General features: G+C 41.9%; 1 long non-coding RNA gene across 1 annotated transcript; it reads right to left on the bottom strand.

Moving 5' to 3' along the window:
* Window positions 1-6,196: 6,196 nt before the first annotated feature.
* Window positions 6,197-19,808, bottom strand: LOC139029949 (uncharacterized). Its single transcript, XR_011482288.1, has 4 exons — window positions 19,721-19,808; window positions 17,402-17,536; window positions 9,339-9,462; window positions 6,197-6,841 (listed from the first exon to the last, which is right to left on the bottom strand). It is a non-coding gene; the product is annotated as an uncharacterized lncRNA (long non-coding RNA).
* Window positions 19,809-20,029: the final 221 nt, after the last annotated feature.

Raw genomic sequence — 20,029 nt, 5'->3', positions numbered from 1 at the left:
TTGAAAACGCACCAGCTCCTACGGACCCAGATTCTGAGGATTAGGACAAGCAAAAGAGAAAGAGATGGTAGGGGAAGGGATCTGGAATTCTACTTCACAGTCACCTGGAGACCCTGTTTTAAATCAGAAGAGGCTAAGTTACCTTTAAGTATTAATAAGCATTAAAATAAATTTCGGGGACTTCCATGGAGATCTAATGGTGAGGACTTTGCCTTCCAATGCAGGGGTGTGGGTTCAGTCCCTGGTTGGGGAGCTAAGCTCCCATGTGCCTCACGGTCAAGAAACCAGAACATAAACAACAAAAACAATACTGTAACACATTCAAATGAAGACGTTAAAAATGGTCCAGATTAAAAAAACTCTAAAAACATATAAGTTAGGTATACCTCAATTTTAGCACAATACCTACAGGTTCTCAGAAAATAAGAGAGACAAGTACTACATACAAAACTCCCTGTCTGGACCATGTCTGCACAGTAATTGATGTTCCTGGTTTACTACAATAAAACAGTAAGAGCTAGTGGCAGACAGAAGCCCAAATATTGGGGAATTTGTCATATTCTTAGGGGAAGGCATAATGAACAGGTGTTTCAACAACAGGACTCTTGGCAAAAACTATTTTATCTTCCCCAGTCCTGTTTTCTGTTCAAGGGCAGGATGCAAGGTACATTTAATACCCAGGCACACAGCATCACATGCAAATTACATGCAAACCCATACCCACACCCCATTTATCTCTTCATTTTCTGTATTTTCCCAATGCTGGCAGAGGGAAGCGGGCCATCCTCACAACCTAGGGTAGGAGGAAGGAATCAGAAAAAAGCATGTGGCAAAAATATGATTTCTTTTATTACATAGGGAGCTGATAAAGGTCTAATATAAACTTTACTACATTATTGAATGGAACATTAAATTTCATGAGTTTCATTATACTGGTGATAAATCTGTGTTTTGGGATGCCACTCTGGATGATGTAATTCTGAGGAAGAGTAATTCCATTCAAATGGCTCTGATGAGGTGTTGGTACCTCCCGCCCAGTAAGTCTCCAGTCCAGCTCACACATAAATGTCCACTCAGGGACCCAGGACCCTTGAACACTTGGTTTAGAGAAGTTCCAAACAATGTTTCTCTGTTGATTTATCTTATAAGCCAATATTTCTCCTGGCATCTCAAGTGTAGGGTGTCCATGGCAGGACGAGGTGGGTGTTTGAGAGACTCTGCTTAATACCCAGATTAGAATTCCACAGCAAGAAACAAGAAGCAAAAGGAAAGGATGTTGGGAATGAATGTAAAGGTTGAATATAAGCTTGTAGTCTGAAGTTGCTTAATCTTTTGCCTGCCTAGCATTCCTTTGGTGGAGGATTTTAATGAGATTGTCATTCAACGGACTTCACACCCCCATCATAGGGGTGGGCATGTGACCCAGGCTGGCCAATCAATTTATACTCTTGGATCCAGTGATTGGTTCAAAGGTGGACTCATGACCAAAGAAGAACTAGTCATGACTCCTGATTGTGGGAGGATTGCTAATGGGCACTGGGAGAAAAAGGCTATCCTTTCCCACTGTAATGTCCATGTTAAACTGCAGCTTCTAGACCCCACAGAGGAGAATCTGGTCGAGAATAAAGACAGGATAGAGGAAAATGTACCAGAATGATGAAGAAAAATCAAAGAGTGATGACATAGTTTGAGTCCCTTGATTTGGCTGTAACTGCATATCTCCTGTTTGTACGGATTTCCAAACTGTGTGAACTGATACACTTTCTTTCATCTATTTTGAGTTGGGTTTCTATCTTTTGCAACAGAATTAGTTCCTGACAAATACACACTGTAGGAGGAATTCAGTGAAGAATGAAGAGTAGAATAATGCTTGATGGAGAAAAAAGAATGTCACAATATCATAGGAGAGGAAGAAAGAGATGAAACTAAAGAAAAAAATAAAGGTGGTTAGGGTAGGTGATATGATGGTTTAGTGGCCCTCTTCCATCGAAAGGCAATTATTTCTGTTAAAATTTATTTTGGGGTTTTATCCCCAAAGTCTGTGGGGGCTTCCTGGTAGCTCAGCAGTAAAGAATCCACTTGCAGTGCAGGAGATGCAGGAGACTTGTGTTCAATCCCTAGGTCAGGAAGACCCCCTGGAGGAGGAAATGGCAAACCACTCCTGTATTATTGCCTGGAAAACTCCGTGGACAGAGGAACCTGGTGGGCTACAGTCCATGGGGTCACAAAGAGTCAGACACAACTGGGCAACAGAGAACACACACATGCCCCCAAATCTGTGAGCATGGTCCCTCAGGGAAGAGGTGATGCAAAACTCTTTCTGGGCCCCATGGTGGGAATCAAAGATTTCGTCTGATCCCTGGCAATTCTAGACTATTGAAATCACCCTTGGCTAGAAGAACAGTGGTAGGTACACTGTGTCTAGTGTGGTTGGACACCCTGTCCTTGATCATTGCAAAACCTGTTTACCATATTGCAAAATATGGAGATGAGTAAAGTGAAAATCCCAGGTTACCATGGGAAGCAGGAAGATCAACAAAGAAAGTCAAAACTTTTGTCCTCAATTATTTGTTCTTCTCAGGTTCTTCCATCCACATGAGAGTGTTCTGGCCTCTGGTAATTGCCCTAGGAATTCTTCCACAGAGATAATCTTGTTTGGTTCTGCTTTCTGTTCTTCCTCCTGTTTTGATTAATAGGTAATAATTCACTGCTGGATAGCATGTAACCTCTTTCTTTGACTTGTCCTGTACTCTCTCTCCTTACTGTCTGAGATAAAGTAATTCCATATAGAGAAGGTCCCAACTGAAAATGCTATTCTTTAGACTGGGTGTGACTTCTTGGTAAGACTTAAATGTTTGTGCAAGACATTTTTGTCGATGAACACAAAATTTACCCTTTCATCTTGAATATTTATAGTATTCAAGTATACTGGGACTGTAAAAATCATAAAAAGGCTATTAATATTAATATATGTCATAGACATTGCAATGACCGGAATTTTTTGGCAGGGGTTTGGCGTGGGGGCCGTTGTGCTTTTCAGCAGCCACTTATCTTCTTATTTGGAAGTCATTCCCCAGGTGTGAGATCTAGGCGGAAAGCAATGCTTTTCTTCCTGTTATGGAAGCCAGAGGTCTAAGCCTGTCTCTTCCAGAAATCTTAGCCTCAAGGAGTTGGACATCATGAACAGACATATGACCTTCCTAGGATATGAGGTGTCAATTGAGGGATATAAAGAGTGACGGTGGCAGTCTCCTACAAATGACAGTTTTTGTGTTTCCTGCCTCTTAACCCTTTGGAAGCACTTGGTCCCATCGATTCTAGTTTTTCCAATCTATTCTTCCAGGCTTGCCTTGATTAAGTGAATCAACTCCCGTTTTGTTCCAAGAGGTCAGCATTCAGTTTCTGGGACTTCCCTGGTGGTCTAGTGGTTAAGACTCCATGCTTCCACGACAGAGAGGTGGGTTCAGTTCCTGCTTGGGGAACTAAGATCCCACACGCTTTGCAGCATAGCCAAAAATTTAAAAACAAAACAAACCAACTCTGTTTCTGTTGCTTGCATCTACGAGTATTTTCATTATCTCCTTCTCCTCCCTATCATCATCACAGTGTTTTCAAAGGCTCGCTCCCAAAGCACAGCCCGGTGTCTTCATGGGTCTCAAGGATGCTCCCTCTACAAAGAGGGATGGAGCGTATATTTCTTCTCGTGTAGCACCCCAATGGGCCTCTCCTCCTCTCCTGGTGCATCTAGAACTCCTGGTCTCTTCCATTTCAAAGTTAAAGGATGACCCTCTCCTCTTCCTTCACTTGGATTTGTTTTTGTTTTGTGTTTAAATTCTGGTTAATATTGCTCCAAACATGTCACATTCTTGGTGGCAGAGCAGCAAGGTGGTATAGTATGGGTATTTTGGAGTTATTTTTACAGAGTGTTAATGCATCCCCTCCAATTCATATGTTGAAAACCTATCCCACCATGTGGTGGTATTAGGAGGTGGAACCCTTGGGAGGTAATTAGGTCATGAGGGTGTAGCCCTCATGATGGGATTAGTGCCCTTAGAAGGAGAAAGGAGAGAGCTTGCTTTTCTCTTTCCCTGCTGTGAAGATACAAGATGATGGCCATCTGCACACCAGGAAGTGGGTCTTGTGCAGACACCAGATCTGTTGGCATATTGATCTTGAACTTGCCACACTCCAGAACTGTGAGAAATAAATGGTTTGTTGTTGAAGCTGTTTTGTGTATGGTGATGTGTTACAATAGTCAGAACTGACTAAGATGCATAGACTTGGGTTCAAATCTTGGGTCTGTTGTTCAGCAGCTGGGTGACCTTAAGCAAGCTGATGAGCTTCTCTGCATCTGTGGGATCTTCTTTTTCCTAAGATGCAAGTAGTAATGCTAATCTCATACAATGATTGTGACAGTAGGATCATAATGTAAAGGGTTTAGCTGGTGCCTAGCATTTAAGAAGGGCCCCCAAACATAGGATAATGATGGGTGGTTTTCTCTTCTTTGTATCTGAGCACAATGGCTGTGGAGATGAGGTTCCCTTGGTGTGTCCCTTCTAGGTGGAAGTTGGACGGTGGGATGACTGGTGGTTGGCTAATGCTTCTTCCTCTCACAAGAGTACAAGGTAGTGTTTCATAGATAAACAGTGAAGTTCACATTTCCTACTCTTGCTGGTAAGAATTTCTACTTTTTCTCTTTTTTTTAAGCTAACAATCTTTTCTGTCTTCCTATGTGCCAGGAACTCTGCTGAGCAATTTACTTGAATCAACTAAGTCAACCCTTACAATAACACCATGATGCACATACTTTATTATCATCTCCATTTTAAGATAGGAAATCAGGCTTAGAAAGTTAATCTGCTCAAAGTCATGCGGCTAGTATGTAGTAAAACTGAGTTTTTTTTAAATTGTGGTAAAATATACATAACATACGAATTAACCATTTTAACCACTTTTAAATACACAATTCAGTGGCATATAAAGGACATTTACGACACTGTGTGACTATCACCACTATTCATTCCCAGAACTTTTTCACTATCCCAAGAGTTGAGCTTTTTAAGTTGAATTTGTGCAGTGTCTTTTTTTTTGTCTGTGTCACTTGGCATGTGGGACCTTAAGTTTCCTGACCAGGGATGGAACCCGCACCCCCTGCACTGGAAGCATGGGGTCTTAACCCTAATACCACCAGGAATGTCCTCAACTTCTAGTTTGTGAATGGAGCCTATTGTGAAGCAGTTAGAGTATAAATTCTTTGAGCTTTCAAACCTCAGGTATGCCTTTGATGAGCTGTAAGATCTTGGGGGAAGTTACTTGGTTTTTCTAGTGCCTCACTACCTTCCTCTGTAAATGGAGATGGTGATAATTAATGGTGCCTGCCTTATAGAGTGGTTATCATATTAAGTGATTTAATTTATATTAAGTACTTAGAATTCACCTGTAAATATTAGGCACACAGTAAGCATTAGTTGTTATTACTACTCCATACTGCTAATTATAGGGTTCTGTGGTCCTGATGGAAGGAAGGCTGGCATATCAGAGCATTAGGAAAGATGCTGTGATGTGGAGAGGGCTTTGGACCACATGGATCTTATTCAAATTCACTTCTTTGAGCTGGGCTTGAGGCAATATATCACTTCCTTGAATCAAGTTGATGGGATTGAAGGACTGCCTGAGTGGTCCAGTGGTTAAGATTCTGTGCTTCCGATGCAGGAGGTGTGGGTTTGATCTCTGGTCAGGGAAGACAGATACCACATGCCGCGTGATGAGGCCAGATGAAGCCAAAAAAAAAAAAAAAAAAAAGAGCAGGGTGGGGAGGGGGTTGATGGGGTTTCATTAGATCTTCAAAATCTCCTCTAATGTTGAAAGGCAACATGATCTCTCTCATCACTAGGTAACTGGGTGGCCCAAGCAGGCAACTGCTAACACATATGTGCGCCTCTGTCTCCAGAGCTGGGTTCCTAGAAGATGGAGAGCTTAGGGTGACCTGCAGGACAGAAGCTGTGCAGGTAGCATCCTCAAAGCCTTCTTTTCCTCTGGACCCCAGGCCAGAAATAGGGAGCTCGTAACTCCCAAGCTGCCTCCCACCTCCTTCCATACTGTCAAGGAGTAATTTTAGAAAATATTAAAATCTCAAACAAATGCACAACAAGCACGTACCAAAGTTTTATTTAACTCATTAATGAGAGAACCGGCAGGATGGCAGAGCTGGCTTCAGAGAGGATATGAGAACTGATACATAAAAATACAGTCCTCTTAAAATAATAGAAGGATGCTAGAATTTAGTTACTAAGTAATATATAAACCTGTAAGACTGGTTAATATATATAAGAACAATATAGCCATACTATTTGGGTATATATTCTCTGCTAGTCAGAAATCATTTGCATCTCTACCACATAAAAATAATTCATACTCTCCAAGTTTTTTCCAAGTTACTATCTCCCCTTGCAGAACTGGGTCTCTGGTCAATATATAAATTCACATTTCCTTGGAGAGTCAGGTGGTCCTTTTAGGGCTTTTAGACAATGCTCTAGCCTGATAATAAAAAGACTTTTGCCTTATTTCCAAGTTTTGGGTGATTCTTTTGTAACAGTAACCATGGAAGGGATTGATGAGCAATTAGAAATCCTTCCCCACCAAGCCTTAGATTAGGTCTCAGGTGCTGTTCCAGCAGTGTGCTTCCTGTGGCCATGAGCAGTTGATGGAAACTGGGGCAAGGGAGAAACTGATGTGTCATCCAGCCCTTGATGACAACAGTGTCTTGATTTATAACTTCCAAACAGCTTCGCCCACAGCTGGCAGAGGCTATTCCAATGACTCAGTCAGAGCTCTGGCTTAGCTGCAAGGAAAGACATAAAGAAACATCATCTCTCATTGAGAGAAGGCGAGAGGCCCAAGGAAGTGGGTGGTCAGAGATGATTTTTTTCCATCCTAGATGAATGTTCACTTACCCTTTCTAAACTCAGTATTTCATAGACAAGCTACATGGCTTCAGAGCCATTTATCTCATGTGGATGGGATGTTTTGATTTTCCCTAGTGTTGTGTGTCAAACCTGAATATCTACTGGAAGACAGATACTGAAGCTGAAGCTCCAATACTTCGGCCACCTGATGCAAAGAGCCAGCTCATTGGAAAAGATCCTGATGCTGGGAAAGATTGAGGGCAGGAGGAGAAGGGGGTGACAGAAGATGAGATGGTTGGATGGCATATCTGACTCAATGGACATGAATTTGAGCAAACTCTGGGAGATAGTGAAGGACAGGGAAGGACAGGGTCCCTGCAGTCCATGGGGTTACAAAGAATTGGACATGACTTAGCCACTGAATAACAACAAATGTAGAGAGCTGAGTGTTAAAGGGTGAGGAGCTTGGAAGGAGATGGGAGATTTGTTCTTAGTTGCATTGGGTGCTGCTAGTGACCTTACAGAGTTTGTGGTTCATCCATCCAGGACCTGTTATAATCTTGAGAAATGGGAAGATCAGACCTGCAGGAAGAGGCAGTCCTCATTCATTCCAAGGCATACTCTGGCACCCACTATGAGCCAAGCTTTATTGAAGTCCATTGGAACTCAGGAATTCTCTTCCCTAGAAAGACCATGAAATGCTATTGTATAAGTTTCCTTTGTGAGCTACACCAAGGCCTGTACCCCTCTGCCATTAAAGGCAAGGCTATCTGCAGCAAGAGGAAAGACTTGAGAGTGTCAGTGTCCTTTGTTGAAATATTCTTTCTTATAGTTACACAGTGTTTAAATTGTCAACAAAATCTCCCACTTGAAAATTACCCCTGACATTTATATTTCTACCCAAAATTGGGGAGAAGGTGGTTCATCAATGTTTCAAATAAGGTAAGAGAATGCTAACTCACTGTTGTGATAGGACTTTCATTTCTGTCCTGAGTGAAACGATGAGAAGGGACAGGAAACCTTCTCTCTTGGGATAGCTGTGAATGGTCAGCTGAAGAAAAGTACAAGGAGGCAGAGGCTGGGAACTGAGTAGATGATATCCGGTCTCGTGAGTTTTATGCAGTAAAGGCCAAGTGGAAGATGGGACCCCTCTCTGTGTCTTTGGGGTTCTGTGACCTCTGCTTCATTGTTCATTAAGGCTGAAATTCCTGGACTTCCCTGGTGGTCCAGTGGTTAAGAATCCACCTCCCAGCGCAGGCGACACGGGTTTGATCTCTGGTGTAGGAAGATTCCCACATACCGAAGGGCACTTCAGCCCAGGCACCACGACTGAGCCCTGGTGCCCTACAGACCATGCTCTGCAACGAGAGGAGCCACTCCAATGAGAAGCCTGTGCATGGCAACTAGAAAGCAGCCCCTGCTCGCCACAACCAGAGAAAAGCCTGAGCACAGCAGTGAAGACCCAGGGCAGCCGAAAAATAAAGAAATAAGAAAAAAAGGGTGAAATTCCTCCTTCGTTGAGAGGTAGGAGACAACCCTACTTTGGAAGACCGTGAAGCAATGGCCCTGTTTGAGAAGCTATGGGAGGGATGCGTAGGTCTAAAGCAAAGAAGACAGCCCCTGCCCAACCAGAAGTCACAGGAGTGCAGGAGACAGGCGCGTACCAGGACTATCCACAGCCTGCGGAGGGTCAACGGCCACAGGGGCATTGAGACTACAGAGTGTCAACGAGAGAAACATCGTAAGGTTGAAGTGAAGTCGCTCAGTCCTGTCCGACTCTGCGACCCCATGGACTGGAGCCTACCACGGTCCTCCGTCCATGAGATTTTTCCGGGCAAGAGGACTGGAGGGGGTTGCCATTTTCTTCTCCAGAGGATCCTCCCAACGCAGGGATTGAACCTGGGTCTCCCACACTGTAGGCAGATGCCACCAGGGAAGTAGGGAAGAAGATAAATTATACCAGGCAAACACTAATACAAGCAAAGTCGGCAGGGCTGAATCAGTTTGATCTGGGTACAGACTAGGAGGCAGAGGCCCCAGAAGAAGCGAGGGCCTCTCTGGCCAAAGCTGAGTGGATGGATGGAAATTGTCTGGCAGGGGCTATGGCTGATTTTACAAGTTAAGTGATTTCACATCCCTTAAGTGATGAACTTAACTTGCTGAGCACCAGGTAACAGGCCTCACTGGAAACTGGCGCAGCCTTTAGGTGGCTTCTTTCATGGCTTCTCAGAAAAGCCTGTGAACCAAGCCCCTGAATGCTGCAGGCTTCGGAACCCAGTCATAGCCAGTTACCTGGCTAGCGTCTCCCCCGGGCTAAGCTTCAGGCGGCGTGCTACTTCCTACAGTGCGTTTTGCAAATGAGTACACGATTTGACTAATTGTCCACTATACAGACACAGCTCAAGGATGTGTCAGCTACAAATTGGTACTTACCAAGAACTTTGCCAGCGACTGAACAACAGAGGCATTTGCCATCTGCCATGGAGATTGCCATCAGCAAATTTGGAAACTCAGCAGTGGCCACAGCACTGAAAACGTTCGGTTTTCATTCCAATCCCTAAGAAAGGCAATGCCAAAGAATGCTCAGCTACTGCACAACTGCACTCATCTCACACGCTAGTAAAGTAATGCTCAAAATTCTCCAAGCCAGGCTTCAGCAATACGTGAACCGAGAACTTCCAGATGTTCAAGCTGTTTTTAGAAAAGGCAGAGGAATCAGAGATCAAATTGCTAACATCCACTGGGTCATTGAAAAAGCAAGAGAGTTCCAGAAAAACATCTTTTTCTGCTTTATTGACTATGCCAAAGCCTTTGACTGTGTGAATCACAATAAACTGTGGAAAATTCTGAAAGAGATGGGAATACCAGACCACCTGACCCAACTCTTGAGAAACTTGTATGCAGGTCAGGAAGCAACAGTTAGAACTGGACAGGGAACAACACACTGGTTCCAAATAGGAAAAGGAGTACGCCAAGGCTGTATATTGTCACCATGCTTATTTAACTTATATGCAGAGTACATCATGAAAAACACTGGGCTGGAGGAAGCACAAGCTGGAATCAAGATTGCTGGGAGAAATATCAGTAGCCTCAGATATGCAGATGACACCACCCTGATGGCAGAAAGTGAAGAAGAACTAAAGAGCCTCTTGATGAAAGTGAAAGAGGAGGGTGAAAACGTTGGTTTAAAGCTCAACATTCAGAAAACTAAGATCATGGCATTTGGTCCCATCACCTCATGGCAAATAGATGGGGAAACAGTGGTTGACTTTATTTTTCTGGGCTTCAAAATCACTGCAGATGGTGAGTGCAGCCATGAAATTAAAAGATGCTTACTCCTTGGAAGGAAAGTTATGACCAACCTAGACAGCATATTTCCCATGAAGTGATGGGACCAGCTGCCATGATCTTAGTTTTCTGAATGTTGAGCTTTAAGCCAACATTTTCACTCTCCTCTTTCACTTTCATCAAGAGGCTTTTTAGTTCCTCTTCACTTTCTGCCATAAGGGTGGTGTCATCTGTATATCTGAGGTTATTGATATTTCTTCTGGCAATCTTGATTCCAGCTTCTGCTTCCTCCAGCCCAGCACTTCTCATGATGTACTCTGCATACAAGTTAAATAAGCAGGGTGACAATATACAGCCTTGACGTACTCCTCCTATTTGGAACCAGTCGGTTGTTCCATATCCAGTTCTAACTGTTACATCCTGACCTACATATAGGTTTCTCAAGAGTTGGGTCAGGTGGTCTGGTATTCCCATCTCTTTCAGAATTTTCCACAGTTTATTGTGATTCACACAGTCAAAGGCTTTGGCATAGTCAATAAAGCAGAAATAGATGTTTTTCTGGAACTCTTTTGCTTTTTCGATGATCCAGCAGATATTGGCAATTCGATCTCTGGTTCCTCTGCCTTTTCTAAAACCAGCTTGAACATCTGGAAGGTCACAGTTCACATATTGTTGAAGCCTGGCTTGGAGAATTTTGAGCATTACTTTACTAGCGTGTGAGATGAGTGCAATTGTGCAGTAGTTTGAACATTCTTTGGCATTGCCTTTCTTTGAGATTGGAATGAAAACCGACATTTTCCAGTCCTGTGGCCACTGTTGAGTTTTCCAAATTTGCTGGCATATTGAGTGCAGCACTTTCACAGCATCATCTTTCAGGCTTTGAAATAGCTCAACTGGAATTATATCACCTCCACTAGCTTTGTTCGTAGTGATGCTTTCTAAGGCCCACCTGACTTCACATGCCAGGATGTCACTTCATGGGAAATAGATGGGGAAACAGTGGAAGCAGTGTCAGACTTTATTATTTTGGGCTCCAAAATCACTGCAGATGGTGACAGCAGCCATGAAATTAAAAGACACTTACTCCTTGGAAGGAAAGTTATGACCAACCTAGATAGCATATTAGAAAGCAGACATTACTTTGCCAACAATGGTCTGTCTGTCTAGTCAAGGCTATGGTTTTTCAAGCGGTCATGTATGGATGTGAGAGTTGGACTGTAAAGAAAGCTGAGTGCCGAAAAATTAATGCTTTTGAACTGTGGTATTGGAGAAGATTCTTCAGAGTCCCTTGGACTGCAAGGAGATCTAACCAGTCCATCCTAAAGGAGATCAGTCCTGGGTGTTCATTGGAAGGACTGATGCTGAAGCTGAAACTCCAATACTTTGGCCACCTCATGCAAAGAGTTGACTCACTGGTAAAGACCCTGATGCTGGGAGGGATTGGGGGCAGGAGGAGAAGGGGACGACAGAGGATGAGATTGCTGGATGGCATCACCGACTTGATGGACATGAGTTTGAGTAAACTCTGGGTGTTGGTGATGGACAGGGAGGCCTGGCGTGCTGCGGTTCATGGAGTCACAAAGAGTCGGACACGACTGAGCGACTGAACTGACTGACTGACTGATGGAGATTGAACCCCACGCTGCTATAGCTGTTGACCTTCAACACCCACTGAGGGAGTTCAGGCTGCTGGAGTGAGGCACTCTGTGCTCCAGGGAATCTTGTGGGACAGGTCTTCAGATAGTTGGATGTTTTTAGGAACAGATATTATGATCTCAGTCCTAGCGTCTCCTCATATCTAGAGAAGCACTAAATCCCTTCATGGTGACGTCAGATTCTCATGACTAACAGAAAACCTTTTGTAAAACGAGTGCTTCATGGCACTGAACTCCCCCTTCACCAAAACCTTATCTATTGCCCTTCCCCCACTGCTGTTTTGGAGCAGTATCTCAGATAGCTCTGACAGGCTATCTGAGGCTGCAGTCCTCATTTTGTCCCAAATGCAACTTAACTGTCAAGTTGTACATCTTTTTTGGTAAGTCTTTTTTAGGGGAGTGAAGGCTGGATTTCAGGTCCCTCTTACTGCCTTCTCAGGGTATGTTGTGAAATGTACAACCTGTGCAACTGTGCATGTAAGCCTTGCTGAGCTTTGTGATATCCAAGGACAGTTTCTATCAACCTTCCTTAAAAGGCACCCTGTGAGGACAGAATTTGCATCACATCCAAGGGGATGAGCAAGTAACATTTAGAGAAGAAAAGGTAGGAATCCAGCTTCAATTCCACTTTCCTGGTGAAGCCTTCTGTTCCAGGGGCATCAGAAAAGAATTTGGATTCTCAACAGCAAATCACTAGGTACTGAAAAACCAGAGAGACTGACAGGATGGCCAGAAGGCAGGGCAAGTATGAGGTTTCAAAATCCAAATTAACAATTAGGAGTGGTTATCACCGCTTATCTTGTGATCCCCAGCATCTTGGAGGAGGTGGCCTGGAAAGCATTTCCAGTAGAAGAAGATGGAGACATTGGGATGGGAAGACAAGATGATGAATAGAGCAGAGGGTGCAGCTGGTGGAGGGAATGGGACAAACATACAGAGGAAGGGACTGGACAAATAAAGAAGAGTGAGGAAGCAGCGGGGATGGAGGTAGGTTGTAGAGCAAAGGGATGAGGGATTTTGGCTGGATAACGATAGGGCCCACATGGGGTCTCATTGAAAAGATGGCTCGTTATGTTGACCTCGCAATCAAAGAATAAATCACAGTGATCTGTGAGCTTGACCAAACTGCCCAAATGGCATCCCGTTATTTCACTGGTGCCTGTCTTCTCAAAGCTGTGAGACCACCAGATTCCAGACCTCCGGCTACGTGACCATCCCTTCAGAGAATTTTTCATTGGTGGGGTATAAGAAGGACTCCATCAGAAAGGGAGAACGCTGGTTCTCCTTAAGAGCCAGTCACACCGGGATGGGGAATACATGTAAATCCATGGCTAATTCACTTCAATGTATGACAAAAACCACTGCAATGTTGTAAAGTAATTAGCCTCCAACTAATAAAAATAAATGGAAAAAAAAAAAAAAGAGCCAGTCACCCTCTCTTTTCCCTCGGATAAATTTCCTTTTCTTGCCTGACTGCCCGGCTCACTCTCTTTTTCTCTGCACTCACTTGACAGATAACGTTTTATCTTCTTCAGGCTGAAGGCAGTACAATCCAAGATGCTGAAGGTGCTAAACGTCTAGAGTGGTTATGGAGGACCTCTCTGAGGAGGTGATATTTAGGCTGAGAGCAAAGGTTGAGAGAAATTCTTAATCATTTCTAGCAGAGCCTTAAAAAATCGAGTATTGGACTTTCCTGGTGGTACGGTAGAAAAGAATCTGCCTGCCAATGCAGGGGACACGGATGGGTTTGATCCCTGGTCTAGGAAATGTCCACATGCTGCAGAGAAGCTAATCCTGTGAGTCACAACTAAACCCACGTGCTGCAGCCTGAGAGCCACAGCTCCTGCGCCTACGTCCTGCAGCCGCTGAAGGCCAGGCGCCTAGAGCCCAAGCTCCGCAGCAAGAGAGGCCACGGCAACAAGAAGCCTGTGCGAAGCACCTAGAGAGCAGCTCCCCGCTTGCCACGGCCAGAGAAAGCCTGCTCACAGCAACGGAGACACAGAGCAACCAAACAGAAATCAATTACAAAAAACCACTATTTCATGTACAAGAAACACACACACGCACGCACGCACGCGCATTAAGCATACGGCTCAATGAGTTTGGAGAGATGACTAGAACTCTGTATCCCATGATGGTGGGAATAGAGATCAGGTTCACTTCCCTCCATATAGTCATCCAGTTGTTCCAGAACCATTTGTTGAGCAGACTTTATCTTTCCCACTGAATGGCTGTCACACTTTGTAAAACATTTACTGATCGTATAGATTTCTGGATTCTTCTATTTCTGTATTCTACTCTATTTCATTGACCTATTTGTCTATCTTATGCCAATACCATATGGTTTTTATTTCTTTGAGCTCTCTTTTTCTTTTATTTTTGGCCTCCTTTTAAAACCTTTACCATATTCTATTTCAGTTCCTTTGGTGGTTACTCAAAAATTTCACATGTACACTTAAGGTTATATTTTAAAAACTATGATCTACATGGGGCTTCATGGGTGGTGCTAGTGGTAAAGAACCCGACTGCCAATGCAGGAGGCGTAAGAGATGTGGGTTCTATCCTTGGGTTGGGAAGATCCCCTGGAGGAGGGTATGGCAACCCACTCCAGTGTCCTTGCCTGGAAAATCCCATGGTCAGAGGAGCCTGGTGGGATACAGTCCATAGAGCTGCAAAGAGTTGGCCATGACTGAAGCAAATTGGGCTTCCCTTGTGGCTCAGCTGGTAAAGAATCCGCCTGCAGTGTGGGAGACCTGGGTTCGATCGCTGGGTTGAGAAGATCCCCTGGAGAAGGGAAAGGCTACCCACTCCAGTATTCTGGCTTGGAGAGCACGCAATATCTACATAAGTTTGTATCTCTAGTCTCCTTTTGAATAAGATGAGGACAATTGAAATTTCCTCAAAATGCTCCTTTCCCATCTTTGTTAATTTTTTTTTCTGGTATTATTTCTTAAACCAGACAAATAGACTGCTTACAATCAATGCATATTTAAAATTCCTAAATAATTACACAACTTATAATCAATTAATATTTAGATTCTCCAGTCAATTTTTGCTGATTTATGTCCTTACTAATTCTTCTTACATGACACAACCTTTATTTTTCTAGTTTAATTCTTTAATAATTTTTTCAAGGAGGGTCTGTGAAAAATAATAGCTCTTGATTTCTGGGTTTGTGAAAGTGAATCTCAGTCCAGAATTCTATGCTCAAATGAGCTATTGTCATGAGTGATTACATTCTATTTCTTTTCTTTTCTATTTATTTATTTATAGCCACACGGCATGTGGATTTTTAGTTCCCTGACAGGGAATTGAACCCATGCTCCCTGAATTGGAAATGCAGAGTCTTAACCACTGGACCATCATGGAAGCCCCACGAGTAATTCCATTTCTAAGCTTGAGTTCAAGGTCAAAATTCCAGAGTATTTATTTTATATAGAGCCTCACATGAGTCACCTGGTGGTTTTTTTTTTAAGATAATGTTTTAGAAGTTTTAAGTTCACAGCAAAGTTGAGTGGAGAATACAAAGATCTGTCATATACTCACTGTCCCCATACATGCATAAGCTCCCCCACTGTCCATGTCCCCCACTACAGTGGTACGTTTGTTATAATTGATGAACCTACACTGAACCGTCATAATCACCCAAAGTACAAAATTCACCTAAGGCTTCACTCTTGATGTCTTATGCTCTGTGGGTTTGGATAAATGTATAATGACATGTAGCCATCATTGTCATATCATACAGATAATTTCTCAGCCCTAAAAATCCTCTGTACTCTGTCTATTCATCCATCCTTCCTCCCTACCTTTGGCAACCACTGATCTTTTTCCTGTCTCCAGAGTTTTGCCTTTTCCAGAAAGTCATATAGTTGTAATCATACAGTATGTAGCCTTTTCAGATTGGTTTCTTTCACTAAGTAATATACATCTAAGTTTCCTCATGTCTTTTCATGGCTGGATAGCTCATTTTTTTCTTAGCACTGAATAACATTCCATTGTCTGGTGTACCAGTTTATTTATCCCTGCACCTACTTGAAGGACATCTTGGTTACTTCCAAGTTTGGTGGGTGAATTATGAATAAAGCTGCTGTAAACATCCGTGTGCAGGTTTTTGTGTAGACATATTTTCGACTCCCTTGGATAAATACCAAGGACCGTGATTGCTGGATCAGATGGTAAGAATGTGTTTTAGTTTTATAAGAAACTGCCAAACTGTCTTCCGAAGTGGTTGTCCCATTTTGCATTCCCAGGCCACGCGGTTTTGACTTCTCCTTGTTAGTGGGGCTAAATTCCCCTGGTGGCCACGGGAACAGTGTCTTTTGTTTTCAGGTTTGGCTCTGTGTTTTTAAACTTGGGGCGTAGTCTGCATCTGTTTAGTCCTCCATCTTGAGCAGACTTGTTTACATCCTGGAAAAGCATTACCGAGCAGAGGACAAAGCAAGTGCACAAACCCTACTGGGGTGAGAAGTGTGGCGAGAAGGCTATCTGATCGACCATCTGATTGATCGTATCATCATAAGAGAGTTAGGTAATAAGGCGAGACTGCAAAGGCAGTTCCACATCACACATGGCCAGAGTAAGGAGTTTTGAATTTATGCTCAGTGTGATAGAGAACCACAGAAACATTTTAAGCTGAGAAAGTGACATGATTGATCTCTAGATTTAAAAAGTAATTTGGCACTTGTTGCTGGCTTTCTCATTCTCTTTACTTATCCAGCTTCTAAGCGCTCCTGATTTTACTTTCATATACATATGTCTGTTTCCACAGCCTCCAAAGCATTTACATTTTGAGAATGCCTCCCAAAATACAAATAAAACTTTCCAACATTAGTCTGCAAAAAATAAGAAATCATGTTAAAGCATTGGATTAACCCTGGGTTATAAATTGCATGACTCAAAGGAAGCAAAATGTAATTTGTATTAGATTTAGCCAAATGTTGGCAAATTAAAATATATCAAGTAATTAGTTAATAAATGCAGTGCAAGAAACAGAGTGAGATAGAGTAGGGAGATATGGATTAGAAGAGACTTGAAAGAAATGTCAATCAGTGGCTATGTAGGGAACTTATTTGGATATTGATTTAAACAAACTATAAAAAAGCATTTGTTAGATAGTTGAAAAATTTAATACTACTTAGACATTTTATGATATTAAGAAATTGTTACTTTATGTGTGATAGTTGTTTCAAAAATAGTTGTTTTAAAAGACCTTATCTTTTAGATGTATATGCTAAAATATTTTCATATTTTAGCCATTTCATAGGGGAAATGGTATGACATTTAGTATTTTGTTCAAAATTATATAGAGTGTGGTAGTGGATGAAAGTACAAACATAACAGAATGGCTGTAGGTAGAAAGCTGAATCTGGAAAATGTGTACATGGAAATTTATGATACTATTCTGTCTACTTTTATATAGATTTGAAATTCCACAATAAAAATCTTTATTATCTATCATCTATTTATTTATCTACCTACCTATCATTTATCTGTTTACTTGCCAATCTATCCTTACTCTGTCAATAACAATTGTTCTAATATCTGACTCACAGTTGCTGTCTTGATTTGGATTGCCCCAGAAGGCGACCCTAATGAGGGTTCAGGTGCAAGCAGTTTATTTTGGACGTGCAGGAAATATGCAAACAACACGGATAAATCTCAAACCATTAGGATGATCAAAAAAACCTAGGTACAAAAAAATAAATATACTATAAGATTCCTTTTATATAAAATGTTAGGATAGGCAAAACTAGCATAATATGGCAGAAACATATCAGTGGTTGCCTAAGACAGGAGGTCAGGAACTGACCACAGGGAGGCAGGAGGGAATTTCTAGGGTAGATGGAAACAGTCTACATCTTCATTGCGGTGATGGTTTTGTCAAAAGTGAATACTTGTGTCAAAAGTCATCAAACCATAGACTTAAAATGGGTGAATCTTATCACGTGTTCATTATATTCCATTATAATATTCATTATATTCTGACTTTAAAAAAAAAAATCCCTTTACCAGTAGACAGAGTGTCAAAATAAAAGGGATGTAGAAAATGACCCAACCTTTGAAAAGAATTACTTTTAAAACCTTCAGCTTGAAGTCAGTTTCTTCCTTAGCCCCTTTCTCAGGGAAGCTGAGTGAAAAAAGAGCTTTCAGGACTTCCTCCCCACCTTCATTTTCTTCTTAAGGAGGAAAGTATTCCTCATCAAGGAAATGAAGACCTGAGTTTATAGTCAATTTTTTATATGAGTTCATTTAATATGGGTTAGAATTTTTGGAACAAGGCAGTACTACTAATTCTAACACTTGAAAGTATTAAAACAGATAAGCCTCCAACATGCATAATTCACATTCATGAGACAGCTTTTCTTAGCTTCATAATTATTACTTCTTCCCACCTTTGGAATTGTTGGCATCTATTTCATGTACTTCTTGTTTTTTTGTAATCTATTCATCTGGGCGGAGTAAGCTCCAGGAGACCTCAGGCATTTCTTAGTTTTGCTCTTCTGCTCTCAGGTATAAACACTTGGAAACATACCATTTCTGATTTGAAAACTCCCGACTGCCAATCCAGGGCTGCTGGAGGGCGTGTTGAAACCCTGTGCCGCCACCCGGCTGTTTCTGCCTCAACATGAGGACAGCCGGTCTCAGCCTCACTTTCTTTTATGCCAGCGAGCCTTCTGACCCAGTGGTTTCCCGTTTGCTTCCTGCTGGAGGCTCTGGGGCGTCTGCCAGTCGTCACAGAGGATACGAGTCACTCAGAATTATACATTTGGTGCTATGGATTATAATGTCTAAAAATCCAGGCTCCAACTTTTCCAGAATCAAGGGCATAGACGCCATAATCTGCTGAACAGTGTTATCACTGAAATCAGCTACAGCGTTTCCACCATCCTGTGTAATAACCAGCATCCTGTGTAATACCTGACTAGCTAGCAACCTAACATTCTGGGATTATTTGCTTCCCTTGAAATTTCTCTCCAGAAATATCTGCACTGTGGTTTATCCCACAGAGCTGATTTCTCCTGGGTAATTCAGAGAAACATATTTTTTTCCCCCTTCCAAACCTTCCAATGTACAGGTGTAGGGGTACCCACAGGGATTAAAAAAAATGGATTCCCAATCCTTCTAACTGTTGGTGGGAATGTAAACTGGTATAATCACTAAGAAGAACAGTATGGAGGTTCCTTAAAAAACTAAAAATAGAGTTACCATAGGATCCCGCAATTCCACTCCTGAGCATATATCCAGAAAAGACAAAAACTCTAACTTGAAAAGATAAATGCACCCCAATGCATGTATGGTAGCACTGTTTACAATAGCAAAGACATAGGAGCAAACTAAATGTCCATCAACAGATGAATAGATAAAAAATATGGTACATACATACAGTGTAATACTACTCAGTCATAAAAAAGAATGAACTAATGTCATTTGCAACAACATGGATGAGCCTAGAGATTATCATACTAAGTGAAGTCAGACAAAGACGAATATCATATGCTATCACTTACAGGTGGAATCTAAAAAAAGGGATACAAATGACCTTAGTTATAAAATATAAATAGAACTACAGACATAGAAAAATAATTTATGGTTAACAAAAGGGAAAGGGTAGAGAGAGGGAAGGATAAATTAGGAGTTTTGGATTAACAGATACACATTACTGTATATAAAATAGATAAACAACAAGAATCTATTGAGTGGCACAGGGAACTGTATTCAATATCTTATGATAACCTATAATAGAAAATAATACAAAAAAGAACATATATATACAATATATATAAGTGAATCACTTTGCTATACACTTGAAACAAATAAAACATGGTAAATCAATCACATTTCAACTAAAAAAAAGATTCCTAAACTCACTAGTAGCCAGGACATGTGGATGAAAGAAACAAGGTGTCACACCTCATAGACAAGATTGGCAAATGTTATGCGTGGCTGTATAAAAAACCACCTCCCTTAAGATTCTTAGAATCTCTCTTACATAACAAAGAAGATCTAGGAGACAAACCTTCAAATCTGACATCTCAAAATCAGAAAATGATCGTACAGCTGCATCCTTGAGTTTGATGATTTACCTCGATACTTATTCCAGGACCAAATTGTATTGAAAACTCTCCAGATTTAATCTTCGCATTTTCTTACTTTGAGGGCCTTTTGCTTGGCTAGAAA

This window comes from Odocoileus virginianus, chromosome 20, assembly GCF_023699985.2.
Source record: "Odocoileus virginianus isolate 20LAN1187 ecotype Illinois chromosome 20, Ovbor_1.2, whole genome shotgun sequence".
Lineage (NCBI taxonomy): Eukaryota > Metazoa > Chordata > Mammalia > Artiodactyla > Cervidae > Odocoileus > Odocoileus virginianus.
Note: the sequence above shows the minus strand (reverse complement) of the source record. Positions and strands in the feature narration are given on the sequence as shown.